Below are 14,369 nucleotides of genomic sequence, written 5' to 3' on the forward strand. Positions count from 1 at the left end.
CATAATTTAAAGTAAAAACAAAAACTAAATTAAATAAATACTCATGGTTTTATCAAGACAGTGCTTTTACTATTTATAAATATTGTATATTACTATATACCATAAAGAACTTGTTGAGATTTATGATGTTGCTGTTTAAAAAGGTACTATTTACCCTGTATATTATGTTAAAATTATTTTCTATTTCTGACTTTAATATTCTTATTGCTAATTTTCTTACTCTTCAATAAGAAGTTGAATTTGAGAATGCATTAGCTATGTTGTGTAGAGTTAATGACTGTTTTCCCAGAGGAATGTTTTCATGTTTACTTATTTAAAATATTCTTTTGTTTTTGATTTTTACTTATGTAAAAACCAACTATTTTTAAAACAAGAAAATACATGTGAATTTTGATGTGCATTGATATCTTCAAGCATTGTATCCAAATGTTATTTTAAAATTTGAATGTAGACTCTTTTTAAAAATACAGTTTCATAAGTTCCTTTTTATTAATGTCACTAAATACCAATTTAGAAGTATTGAATTTTCAGGAGTTCATTTGTTCATCCATTTACTTTTTAAGACTTTATCTTCGCCTCATATCTTATAAATCAAAGATTAATCTGGCATATCTCCCAACTAACTTCAATAACACTATGTGGTATTTAAAACTTATTAGCATATATGTGCCATCTGTTTTCAATTTAAATCTCACACATTGAGATTTCTAAACTTGCACATTTCAGGTTATCCTTCTTTAATTTTTTTTTCTAGAATTTTCTTTATGTTTTTACAATTGCCTAAACATAATACAAGTATTTTATATTCAGATCTGAGCTGTAATCTAAGTGAAAGTATATTATGAATATGGAACAATATGAATGCGGTGGTGCTGTGAATAGAGTGAAGATTGTAGTCATGCAGAATTTGAAGTTCGAATCTTGACTCTGTCACTTAGTTATCTGATTACACAGACACACACACACTTTCTGAATATGACAGTAAGCTGCATATATCATTGATTATTAAGTGAGATATTTCATCTGCTTCACAACATTTGCAATGAAGAAAACAACTGGCAAGGTTGCTGTGTGGATTAATTATAATGAAATAATAATACTAATTAAAATTATTATTCCTAGCATCCTAATGTTTTATATTTCTTGACTTTTTTCTTATAACACCTCAAGGAGAATTACAATTATTTCCATTTCATAGATGACAAAATGAAGCAAATAGAAGTAAATAACCACCAAATGTGACATAGCTAGTTAGTGACAGAAAGGATTCAAAGACAGATAATCTGGATCCTGGGTTCTGTTATCACATTTTCTCTCAGTCTAGAGAAGAAAATATATTCCAATTAATGGCTTCTTAGTGCTTTACACACTTTTCATTTTTTGGTATCTAATATTATTTGAATTATTTATAAAGAATAACAACTATTATATTAAATTCAATATTACAGAATTGTATATACTGTAATAATGAAAACTGAGTATTTACATTCTAAAACTAACATTAATATAAAATTTAACATTACAATTTAACTTTTCTGCCATTATACAACTGTTCTCATATTTTCAAGACAATCACAAATTCTTTGGATTTAAGATTCTTTTAAATTGATAAAATTTAAGTGAAAAGCTATTTTATAAAAGCAAAAATATAAAAATTAAAAAACATAAATTTAGCATATGTAAACCCTAGGGTGGTTTTTGGGCTGAAATTTTGGCACAGAATTCCACCATTCCCACCATTTTGTTTTCATTTCTGATAAACATTGTAATGTTACTTAACTTTACTGAGAAATTGGAACAAATGAAAATCTGGCTCTTCCAGACACAGTGGCTGATGCTTGTATTCCCAGCACTCTGGGAGCCCGAGACGGATCCCTTGAGCTCAAGAGTTCAGGACCAGCCTGGGCAACATAAGGAGACTCCCGTCTCTAACAAAAATACAAAACTACCAGCTAGGCCTGGTGGCCCGTGCTTGTGATATCAGCTACTTGCCCAGCTAAGGCAGGAGGATCTCTTGAACACAGAGGGTTGAGGCTGCAGTGAGTTGAGATTGTGCCACTGCCCTCCAGCCTAGGTTTCAAGGTGAGATCCTGTCTGAAACAAAGAAGGAAGGGAAGGAAGGAAGGAAGGAAGGAAGGAAGGAAGGAAGGAAGGAAGGAAGGAAGGAAGGAAGGAGGGAGGGAGGGAGGGAGGGAGGGAGGGAGGGAGGGAGGGAGGGAGGATAAGGAAAGAAGGGGGGAAGGAAGGGGCTCTACGTAACAACGTCCAGAAAAACAAAATAAATAATTCTATGGTTCTATGTGTATGTATCTGCACCCGCCGATTCCATTGTTGTGCTGGTTGTTTGCCATTCAATGAGCTATAGCCATGCCTTTTCCAATAGGGACTGGATTTCAGTCCTGGGTGAAGTGATTGAAACCTCTACAATGTGTGCTTTATTTCAGCAATAGGCTGCTCCTTACATCTAAATCCCTACATTCTTTAGAGGTTTTTTTGTTTGTTTTTGTTTTGTTTTGTTTTTGTTTTTGTTTTTTTTGTTTTTACTAGTCAATTCATTGCTACTCTAATCTCTTTCTATAGTTAATAATTCGTAAAGTTGAATTTTCCCTATTCACATTACAGTGTGATTTCTGTTGTCTCACTAGAGAGGCCTTTTCTGACCATATTATATAAAATACCAGTCTCTATGGTTTTTACCCAATCTTTTCTGCTTTATTTGTCTCCAAGACAATTGCAACCATCTGATATTCTATATATACCTTTATTGTTTGCCTCCTTTCCCACACAGTAAAACGCCCATGAGGCATAGTTTGTTGTTTTAATTTTTGCATCTACTGTACCTAGAAAAGTAAATGATATTTAATAGACATTCAAGATATATTTAGATAATGAATGAGTGAATATTGTGTAAGAATAACAGTTGGAGAAATACTTAAAGCAGATGCATCATAGCTCCATTCTGATAAGCATTAATGATTATGGCAAATAAGTAAATATTATAGTTTTTAACAATCTATAGTTATTAAATATATTTTGTATATGTAAGATTTTCTTAGTGTATAACAAGGTAATTACTGTGAATTGGGAATAATTTTAATTTTTGATCAGCAAGTGTGATATATTAATAGAAATTGAAAAAGATTGGGAAAATAAATAACTTCATGATGGAAACATATTTAGCCTATAGAATACATTGAGATATCAACATTCCCTTTTCAAATTAAGAACAAAACTTAATGTTGAATGCTTACTTTTTCAAGGATTTGTGCTGATTTTCATTACAAGAAAGAGTTAACTGAGAAATAATGTCTTTGTGATCACCATAATTTTGCATCAGGTTGTTACCATAAGAAAAACACTTCATAGAAAAGTGGGTTATACTGAGATCTTCAAGTAGGATGACAAAAAGATTTCATTGAGAGTTTCAAACTCTTCGTGAATTTTCTATTTTGTTCCATTTGTCTATATGTCTGCTTTTGTACCAGTTCCATGGTGTTTTGGTTACTGTAGCCTTATAACATAGTTTTAAATTGTATAGTGTGATACCTCCAGAATTGTTCTTTTTGCTTAAGATTGCTTTGGCTATTTGGGCTCCTTTTTGTTTCCACATTAATTTTAGACTAGTTTTTCTAATTCTGTGAAGAATGACATTGGTAAATTTGATAGGATTAATGTGGAATCTGTAAATTTATTTGAACAGTATGGCCATTTAAATGACATTGAGTCTTTCAACCCATGTGCATGGACTATGTTTCCATTTATTTGTGTCATCTCTGATCTCTTTCAGCAGTGTTTTGTCATTGTGCTTGTAGAGATCTTTCACCTACCCAATCATCTAATCTTCAACAAGGCTGAAAAAACAAGAAATGAAGAAAGAACTCCCTATTTGATAAATGGTGCTGGAATAACTGGCTAGCCATATGAAGAAGGATACCAGACCCTTACACTTCACCATATAAAAAAATTACTCAAGATGGATTAAAGATTTAAATGTAAGACCTCAGGCTATAAGAAAACTTAGTAAATGCCACTGTGGACATGGGCCTTGGCAAAGAATGGTTTGCTAAGTCCCCAAAAGCAATTGCAACAAAAACAAAAATTGACAATCAGAACCTAACTAAATTAAAGAGCTTCTGCACACACAAAAAGAAAGTATTAACAGAGTAAACAGACAATGTACAGAATGGGAGAAAATTATTCACAAACTATGTATCCAACAAAGGTCTAAAATCTGGAATCTATAAGGAACTTAAATCAACAGGCAAAATCAAATAATTCCATAAAAAATGGGCAAAGGAAGTCAGCAGACACTTCTTGAAGAAGACATACAAGTGGCCAACAAACATGAAAAATGCTCATTATCACTAATCATAAAAAATGTGAATAAAATCCAGTGAGATACCATTTAAAACCAGCAAGAATGGTTATTATTAAGAAGTAAAAAAAAAAAAAAAACAAACAGATGCTGAGGAGGCTGCAGAAAAAGGAAATGCTTACATATAGTTGGAGGGATATTAGTTCAGCCACTGTGGAAAGCAGTTTGGAGATTTCTCAAAGAGATTAAAAAACTACCATTCAACCCAGTAATCCCATTATTGAGTATATACCCACAGGAAAATATATCATTATAGCAAAAAGACACATGCACTTGTGTGTTCATTGCTGTGCTAGTCACAATAGCCAAGACAGACTCAATCTAAGTGCCCATTAATGGTGGATTGGATAAAGAAAATGTAGTACATATACACCATGGAATACTAAAAATCAGTGAAATTGTATCATTTGCAGCAACATGGATGGGGCTGGAGGTCATCAATCCTATATGAATTAATGCAGAAACTGAAAACCAAATACTGCATGTTTTCACTTACAAGTAGGAGCTAAACATTAACCACACATGAATAGAAACATGGGAACAACAAAAACTGGGGACTACTGGAGGTGAGAGGAGGAAGTGGGATATGGGTTGAAGAACTACCTATTATGTATTAGGCTCACTATCTGTGTACCATAAACCCAGGTAACAAACCTGCATATGTACCCTCTGTGTGTAAAATAAAATTTGAAATTAAAAAAAAAAAAAAAAAAACTTTAAAAGAAACTTTAAAAAAAACTTTAAAAATTAATCTTCATGATCAGAACTGGTAAAAAAATTCTGATTATCAGTTCAAATTTAGCCAGATCTGTCATTTGTATGGAAGATCTCCCTTCCTTATCCTCTATGTTTAACAAAAAATTTTAGAAAGCACTGTATATTTTCATTTTCATCATGTACAATTTTGTTTTTAAGTATAAATTCATTGTGAAATGGTCAAATCTAACTAACAAATGCATCACCTCACATACTCATTATTTTTGTGGTGAAAACACGTAACATCCACTTTTTTTTACATGTTTTAAGAATACAATCAATAATATAATGTGTCATCATTAACTATAGTCATTCTGCTGGACAATAGATCTCTTGAAAGGTATTCCTCCTGTCTGACTATAATTATTCATCCTTGACCAATATCCCCCCATTCTCCACTTCCTCCTAACCACCCATGCTGCTGTTAACCACTGTTATAGTCTTCACTCTTATGAGATCAACCTTTTTATATTCCACATATGAGGGAGATGATGAGGTGTTTGTCTTTCTGTACCTGACATTTTACTTAACATAATGTTCTCCAAGTTCAACCATATTGTAACCAATGGCAGGATTTCATTCTTTTTTTTTTTTTTTTTTTTTTTTTTTTTTTTTTTTTTTTAATGGTTTAAGAGTCTTCCATTATGGATATATAGCACATTTTCTTTATCCATTCATCCATTGATAAATATTAGATGATTCTATATCATGGCTATTGTGAATACCACTGCAATAAACATGAGAGTGCAGATATCGCTTTATCGTATTTATTTCTTTATCTCTCTGGATATATACCCAGTAGTGGTATTACCAGATTATATATTATATTATAAAATTGTAGGTATAATTTTAATTTTTTGAACAACTTCTTTTTTTTTTTTTTTTTTTTTTGAGACGGAGTCTCGCTCTGAGGCCCAGGCTGGAGTGCAATGGCCAGATCTCAGCTCACTGCAAGGTCCGCCAACCGGGTTCACGCCATTCTCCTGCCTCAGCCTCCCAAGTAGCTGGGACTACAGGCACCCGCCACCTCGCCCGGCTAGTTTTTTTTTTTTTGTATTTTTTAGTAGAGACGGAGTTTCACCGTGTCAGCCAGGATGGTCTCGATCTCCTGACCTCGTGATCCACCCGTCTCGGCCTCCCAAAGTGCTGGGATTACAGGCTTGAGCCACCGCGCCCGGCCCAACTTCTTTACCATTATTAGTTTCCTTTTTTTGAGACAGGGTTTTGCCCGGCAATCTGGGCTCACTGCAACCTCCGCTTCCTGGGATTAAGCAATTCCCCTGCCTCAGCCTCCAGAGTAGCTGGGATTACAGGCATGTGCCACCACGCCTGGCTAATTTTGTGATTTTAGTAGAGAAGGGGTTTCACCCTGTTGGTCAGGCTAGTCTCAAATTCCTGACCTCAGGTGATCCTCCCACCTCGGCCTCTTAAAGTGCTGGGATTACAGGCGTGAGCCACTGTACCCAGCCTCCTTACCGTTTTATTTCTTTTTTTTCTTTTTTTTTCTTTTTTTTGAGACAGAGTCTCGCTCTGTCGCCCAGGCTGGAGTGCAGTGGTCGGATCTCAGCTCACTGCAAGCTCCGCCTCCCGGGTTTACGCCATTCTCCTGCCTCAGCCTCTGGAGTAACTGGGACTACAGGCGCCCGCCACCTCGCCCGGCTAGTTTTTTGTATTTTTTTTACTAGAGACGGGGTTTCACCGTGTTAGCCAGGACGATCTCCTGACCTCGTGATCCGCCCGTCTCGGCCTCCCAAAGTACTGGGATTACAGGCTTGAGCCACCGTGCTCGGGCCTCCTTACCTTTTTCATAATAACTTTCTCCCATTTACACTCCCACCAACAATGCAGAAGGGTTCCCTTTTCTCTATATCGTCACCAATACTTGGCTTCCTTTCACATATCTACATATAAGAGATCACATGAACAGTTTATTACACATAAAATCTTCTAAAATATAAATAAACAATAACCCATTTATCTTATTTTCAACCTCATTTAATATTTTTCAAAGACATCATTTTGTTTATATAACATCAAAACAATTGAGTTTTAAAAACCCCTAGATTATTGTTTTATGTTTTTTTTTTTTTTTCATTTCTCTGATACTGTGTAGAAAGAAATTGAGAGGTCAGTTGTTTTCGAGGATTCATAGTATATGTCTATGCATAGCATTGATAAGCTGAATCATCCCGCAAGAATACAGAAACGTGTATTTATTTCTGACACTTCTGGCTTACGAAGTTTAAGTCCAAAGTTTAAAAATAAATTAACTTTCAAAGCGTCAAAGGGAGAATGACATTCATTTTCACTCTGCTGAACCTACATCAGTAGTAATTGAAGAAGAAAATTGTAATGCCGGTGTCAAGGCCCCCTGAGCAATAAGGATTCAGCAGACTACTTAGTGGAAAAAGACTACTGGGTCATAACTTTAATACCTCACACATATCTGGTTTTAATTAGTCTTTGGCAGATTGGATAACCTCTGTAAAGCACTCAAGGAATATTTCCATGTGATCAGGCCATTGAACAGCACCCATGAGTGACACACCACTGCTCCTTTTCCTAGAAAAACAAAATGTATTCCAGGATATATAGGTAAAAGCCCAATTAAGATCTGGCCTTGGTACTCTTAAGTCTTATCCAATTTACACAAGTTGAGGTATTTCTAAGCAAATCATCTGTATCTTCATTATCACAATTTATTAATTGCAAATTCAACACATGTCAATTTGGTAATCTTTAGACTTTCACTGCAGAAATGGTATAATTATTATTACTATCTTTTATTATATGATATTACTGTCTTTATCACATTAACTTTAAAAGTTGATATTATTAAATTTATTTAAAATATATCTAGGTTTTAATTTGTGTGGAATGGATTCTTTATACCATTATTTGTCATAAGTTTGCAATAGTGATACTAGTTTTATGTTTATATGTTTCGTGTTTATAATTACTCCCCATGCCAAGCCTATGTTCAATACAATGATATTTATCTCTTTACTATTTTTAAAAGGAAGTTCATACAATTTCTGAAAAACAAACAAAACAAGCACAAATAATACAAATAAGTAAGAAGAATTATAGAAAAATAATTTATGACTCTCTTTTACTAAAAATACTCTTTGGGTAATTTCTAATACTTTTTTCAAGCTCTATACTGTAGGAAAAGTTTCTGAAGTTGCTATAAATTTTACAGGAAAAAATATTTCCTTGAAATCTTTTAAAGTAAGTATGTGCTTCTAAAACACTCTATGTTTTCTGAATAGATGCTTTAATTAGGTGGCTGCTTGATTCTTCCCTTTTATCTCCGCATGCAGCTTGGGTTTTCAAGAGTGTTGCCTGCTGATTTTTTCTTTACAGTACATTCTGCTCTCTTTAATTCGTTTCCACAGACATGAAGTGCAAAAGCGAGAGTATTTTTTTTTTAAAAATGGATATTTTTGTGAATATCAGAAAAAGTGAAATAAAAAAGAACATAAGTGTTCAGCAAAACATTAACATCAAGCACTTATTACTAATAGTGAATGGTCATATGATATTAACAAGTCTATGGTGTTTCTTACTCTATTTGCTATGTAATGACTTTAATATTACACATATATGCCTGTCTATTATAATGATTCCTTTGTCTCTGCACTGAAAAATTAAAACTGTCATTTTAATCTAGCAAACCTCATACATCAAGTTTCATTTAACATAGGTAGATATATAGTAGACATTTCTACTGACAATATATGCCAAATGACCATTGGATAAAACTGACTACACACACACACAAACACAGAGAGAGAGAGAAAGAGAGACATATACATATATGCAAACTTTCTATGAAAATGTTTTCATCAAAGAATACTTGATATTTTGTTTTGTTGTGATTTATTGCTAATATTATATAGATCAATCTGTAAATAACAAATAAAGCAATTCACGGAATAACTGATATAAGAAAGCCAGAATAGGGCCAGGCACGGTGGCTCACAACTGTAATCCCAGCACATTGGGAGGCTGAGGCAGGGCATATCACGAGATCATGAGTTCGAGACCAGACTGGTCAATATGGTGAAATCCCATCTCTACTGAAAATACAAAATTTAGCTGGGCATGGTGGCTCACGCCTATAGTCCCAGCTACTCCGGAGGTTGAAGCAGAAGAATCGCTTGAACTCAGGAGATGGAGGTTGCAGTGATCCAAGATCTCGCCACTGCACTCCAGTCCCAGTGACAGAGCGAGAATCTGCCAAAAAAAAAAAAAAAAAAAAAAAAAAAGCCATAATTTTAGAGTCATACAAATCTGTGGGATCTAGAAAACAGCTTTACAACATATGGAGTTCACACACATACACACACACAAAACCACATTTACAACACTTATAATTTTATATTCCTATGCCATTCTATAAAATAGAAAATGAACTTGATTAGAAATGTCAAGTCTGTCATGAAAGATTACACAAAGGATGTTTTATATGCATACATATTCTTTTGTTTTTGTAAGTTCATATTAGTATGATTGGAATTACATACTAAAGAATAATTGAGCATCAATAACAAAGCCCTGAAGAGTATTAAATATTTTGGATATATACAAACCCTATTTACTAAGGCTATTTTGGTCTATAGTACCAAATTTTATAGAACTGTAAAATAGAATAAATCAGTAGAAATAGAAGATTTCTCATAACAAAGGCATGAATGATTCATGTGACTTTGTTAAGTTATAAGAGTTTAGTGACAAGGAGATTTTAATTTAACTAAAAGGTCAGAGTTAATTCTTTGAAAATAAAAAACAAGACCTGAAAATTGAAAACGATCAAGAAGGAGGAACAACATCTCGGAGAACTGAACAAGAATGTGCATTCATTCTTTGTAGGAGATATGTCTGCAGCAAAGTCACCGTATCTGCTTATGAAAGCATTTTCCACCCCTACACTTTTTACTTATGAAACTCTGGTAATAATTTCAGCTAAAAAGGCCATTTCCAGGTCTCTAAACAGACAGGCAATGAAGAAACATGTTAGACTTCTTCTTAAACAGTAATAGTTTTACATCCTGTAACTTTTCTTCTCTTAAAACTCAGGACGGGCATAACACTTTGGTTTTAGCAGTTGCTAAATATTTTTTATCTAGTAAATAAGATCCCTGACTCTTCTGAGGTGCTAACCAGTGATGATACTGTTCATAATAGTAATGATAATAATAAGAATCACATAATGAGAAAGAAGAGAAGGATGAGGAAGGGGGTTGGAAAAAGGAGAAATGAAGGAAAACAAATAAGAAAATGAAAAGTGTCTAGATGACTATGTGTAGTGCATTCTACTAGATATCTACGAAAATGATTATTTAATTCTCCCAGAAATCCTATGAAGAAAATTCTACAATTATCCTTTTTTACCAATTAGTAAGTCAAGATAGCATTTTAAAGTAATCTGAGTGAGTTAAAATTATTGAAACAGAATGTCTGCTTTCACCCACTCTTTTTGCCCCTAATAATTACACTCTTCTTTTTTTGTAGAATATGATTATATGTTCAGTAAGAAACATAACCTTAATTTTTTTTTCCTGGTTTCCTAAATCTATTTAAATTGGTGGAAATGTAATTGAGGTTTTTGCCATTGAAAGTAACGGCAAAAGCCAGGCGTGGTGGCTCACGCCTGTAACCCCAGCACTATGGGAGGCCGAGGAGGGTGGATCACAAGGTCAGGAGATCGACACCATCCTGGCTAACAGGGTGAAACCCCGTCTCTACTAAAAATACAAAAATTAGCTGAGCGTGGTGGCGGGTGTCTATAGTCCCAGCTGCTGGGGAGGCTGAGGCAGGAGAAAGGCGTGAACCCGGGAGGCGGAGCTTGCAGTGAGCCTAGATGGAGCTACTGTAGCACTCCAGCCTGGGCGACAGAGCGAGACTCCGTCTCAAAAAAAAAAAGGAAAAAAGAAAGTAACAGCAAAAATCGCAGTTACTTTTGCCCAACCTAATAAAATAAACTGAAGCCATAGAAATAAAGAATAAATACATTGAAATTGTCTTCTATCCAACAAAATTATTTACGAAAAAGCAAATATTTCCTCAGAAAATAAACTGAAAATATGACCTTAAAATACATAAGTAAGTACCAGAGAAGGTCAATTTAAACAAAACAGAAGGCTACATTATAAAAATGTATGATGACCAACTGTGATACTGAATTTTAATAGAAAAATATTCAGGGAGGTAGAGGTGTGACTACTACTAGAATTTAGATGAAACAGGATAGGAATTATTTTATGGATGGAAAGAGAAAATAAAGGTAAGCTTTTAGATTTTGATGAAGGCACTTGTTCCAGAATATTGAGGTTCTTACAAATGAAAAAGCAGAAAACTGAAAAATAAAAAATACCTACATGTAATGAAAGAATGAAAGTAGCATTAATAGGAATAAAACTTTATTATTCAACCAGAAAAAAGTAACATTTAATACAGCTATGGTGCTTACTTCAAATTTCAATGAATAATAATGACTTTCTGAGATAATTCTGTTGACATAGTTTTCTCTATTTCTTTCTTATTGTTGGTATATTAAATTACTTAATAAATGTGTTTCTTTCATTCGCAATTTTTTGGCTCATATTGTAAGTATGTGAGATAAATTAAAATATTGATTCAATAACAGTAAATACAAAATATAAATACCAAATCTCCCACTTTCGAAGTACAACAGAAATATAAGGTAATAATTAAAAAACAGCAGTAGGAAATCAATGACACAATACATACTTCCTAAAACAAATTGCTGAATCTGTCTCCCAATAAACCCTTTAGCTGTCTTATTAAAGTGTAGTCTATATTTTTACACTAGATGAGAGAAAGAATTATAGATACAAGTATCTTACTATGTCTCTCAAAACTTCTTGACATAATGATAAGTTTCTTGGATTAAAATAATTTTGAGTTGCAGAATTTGTACATGTTGATTAGGTTAATTTAAACCTGTCACTAAGTCTTGGTGTCTTTATTCTGATAGACTGATAATAAAACATTGTGCAGATTATTTAATTCTGGTAGCTCCTACTACAGCATATTCCTCATTGCAGTTAATTTTCTTCATTCTCCTGAAATCTCTGAAAGAAATTGACATGGGCATATGTTATGCATAAGAAGCAGCAGCAGCAGCAGAAAACTTCTATTGAATAAAATTACTTTTTTTTTTTTTTTGAACTCTGAACTTTTTATTGGCTTCCTGCTCCCCAAAGGGTACCCTGCTTCTGCTGGCTTAAGGCCTCAGAACTTTGGTGTCATTGGTCTCAGAAACCACTTTGCCATCCACTATCCGGCGGGTGGTGGTCTTTTGGATGGTTTGCATGGAGTTGCTGCTGTCCAAGGCATCACCAAGATTGAATTCCTCGCCATCTTCCAGCAGGCGGCGGTAGGTGGCAATCTCAGCTTCCAGCTTGACCTTGATGTTCAGCAGGGCCTCAAACTCCCGGGCCTGTGGCTGTGCCTCTGCCCGGGTCTGTGCCAGCTCTGACTCCAGGTGCAGCAGGATCCCATTGAGTTGCTCCATCTGTAGGGCGTAGCGGGCCTCCACCTCCCTCAGGCTGTTCTCCAAGCTGGCCTTCAGATTTCTCATGGAGTCCAGGTTGATCTCCAAGGACTGGACTATACGTCTCAGCTCTGTGAGTGTCGTCTCAGCAGCTCCAACCACCCAGACTGTGTGGTGACCACTGTGGTGCTCTCCTCAATCTGCTGAGACCAGTACTTGTCCAGCTCCCCTCGGTTCTTCCAAGCTAGCTTATCACATTGGGCCCAGATGTCTGCCATGATTTTTGCGAGGTCCTGAGATTTGGGGGCATCTACCTCCATGGTCAACCCAGAGCTGGCAATCTGGGCTTGTAGGCCTTTTACTTCCTCTTTGTGGTTCTTCATGAAGAGCAGCTCCTCCTTGAGAGCCTTGATCTCTGTCTCCAGCTGCAGTCGAGTGACATTGGTATCATAAATGACCTTGCAGAGCCCATGGATGTCGTTCTCCACAGACTGGCACATGGCCAGCTCTGTCTCATACTTGACTCTAAAGTAATCATCAGCAAGACGGGCATTGTCAATCTGCAGAATGATGCGGGCATTGTCCACAGTATTTGCGAACATCTGAGCCCTCAGGTCCTCGATGATCTTGAAGTAATGGCTCCAGTCTCTGACCTGGGGTCCCTTCTTCTCCAAGTGCTCCCGGATTTTGCTCTCCAGCCTCCGGTTCTCAGTCTCCAGGCTCCTCACTCTGTCCAGGTAAGAGGCCAGGCGGTCGTTCAGGCTTTGCATGGTCTCCTTCTCGTTCTGGATGCCTCCCATTCTTGCCAGACCCCCGGCCACCCCTGAGGCCAGGCCCCCGGACCCCATGCCGCCCCGGAAGCTGGTGGAGCGGGACACAGAGATCCGGGAACCAGAGCCCCCAGGGCCTGCATAGACACTGGCCGTGCTGCTGACCGGCCGGGCGCTGTAGCTGGGCGCCTGGACAGAGCCCAGGGACCGGTAGTTGGTAGAGAAAGTGGAGCGAGTGGTGAAGCTCATGCTGTATGGGAGGAAGGCGAGACGACAGGACTCAGGCTTTGCCGACCATAAAATTACTTTTATCATGATTTGGGAAAAAAATTATTCCCAAATTTGGCAGTTGTAAATGTAGAGTTAATATGATTGTGTTTCTGTTGTACAAGAAGCTCAAATTTACTGAATGATATTCATAAATATCCAGTTTTTCTATTTATTTTTCTTCACATACTTGACACTACTTGACATTATGTATCTTCTGTGTCCCTCTTCCTCCCCTAGAATCTAAGCTCTGTGAGGGATGGGACTTTGTTTGCTGCTGTGAGCCAGTACCTCAAATAGTAGGTCAAATAAGCATTCAATCACTATTTTATATTAAAGTGATATTTCATTTGTTTCTGATGATCACTGTCATAAATAATAACTTAGCCGCCATCATTTTCTAAAACTCTTTGTAACACTCAGGTGATTTGCTCAGGATGAATTTCTAAAAGAGCAAATTTTATGCCAATATATTTAAACAATGTATGTACGTGTGTGTGTGTGTGTATGTATATATATATGCATTTGCTTTAATGTTTTTAAATTGATACTCTATGTAAAATACGTTATTTTTCTTGGTGGCTGAAATATTAAATTTTTAAGCTAGGTTCTGACCACTGATGCATTAAGAGAAGACTAAAGTAAACATTGCATGCAAGGTATTTTCTTCTGACAAGGT

The 14,369-nt window shown here is 35.7% G+C and overlaps 1 pseudogene; it reads right to left on the reverse strand.

Annotated features, from left to right (window-relative positions):
* Positions 1-12,383: 12,383 nt before the first annotated feature.
* On the reverse strand, positions 12,384-13,830 carry LOC103230387 (keratin, type I cytoskeletal 18 pseudogene; annotated as a pseudogene).
* Positions 13,831-14,369: the final 539 nt, after the last annotated feature.

The sequence above is a fragment of the Chlorocebus sabaeus genome, chromosome 25 (assembly GCF_047675955.1).
Source record: "Chlorocebus sabaeus isolate Y175 chromosome 25, mChlSab1.0.hap1, whole genome shotgun sequence".
NCBI lineage: Eukaryota > Metazoa > Chordata > Mammalia > Primates > Cercopithecidae > Chlorocebus > Chlorocebus sabaeus.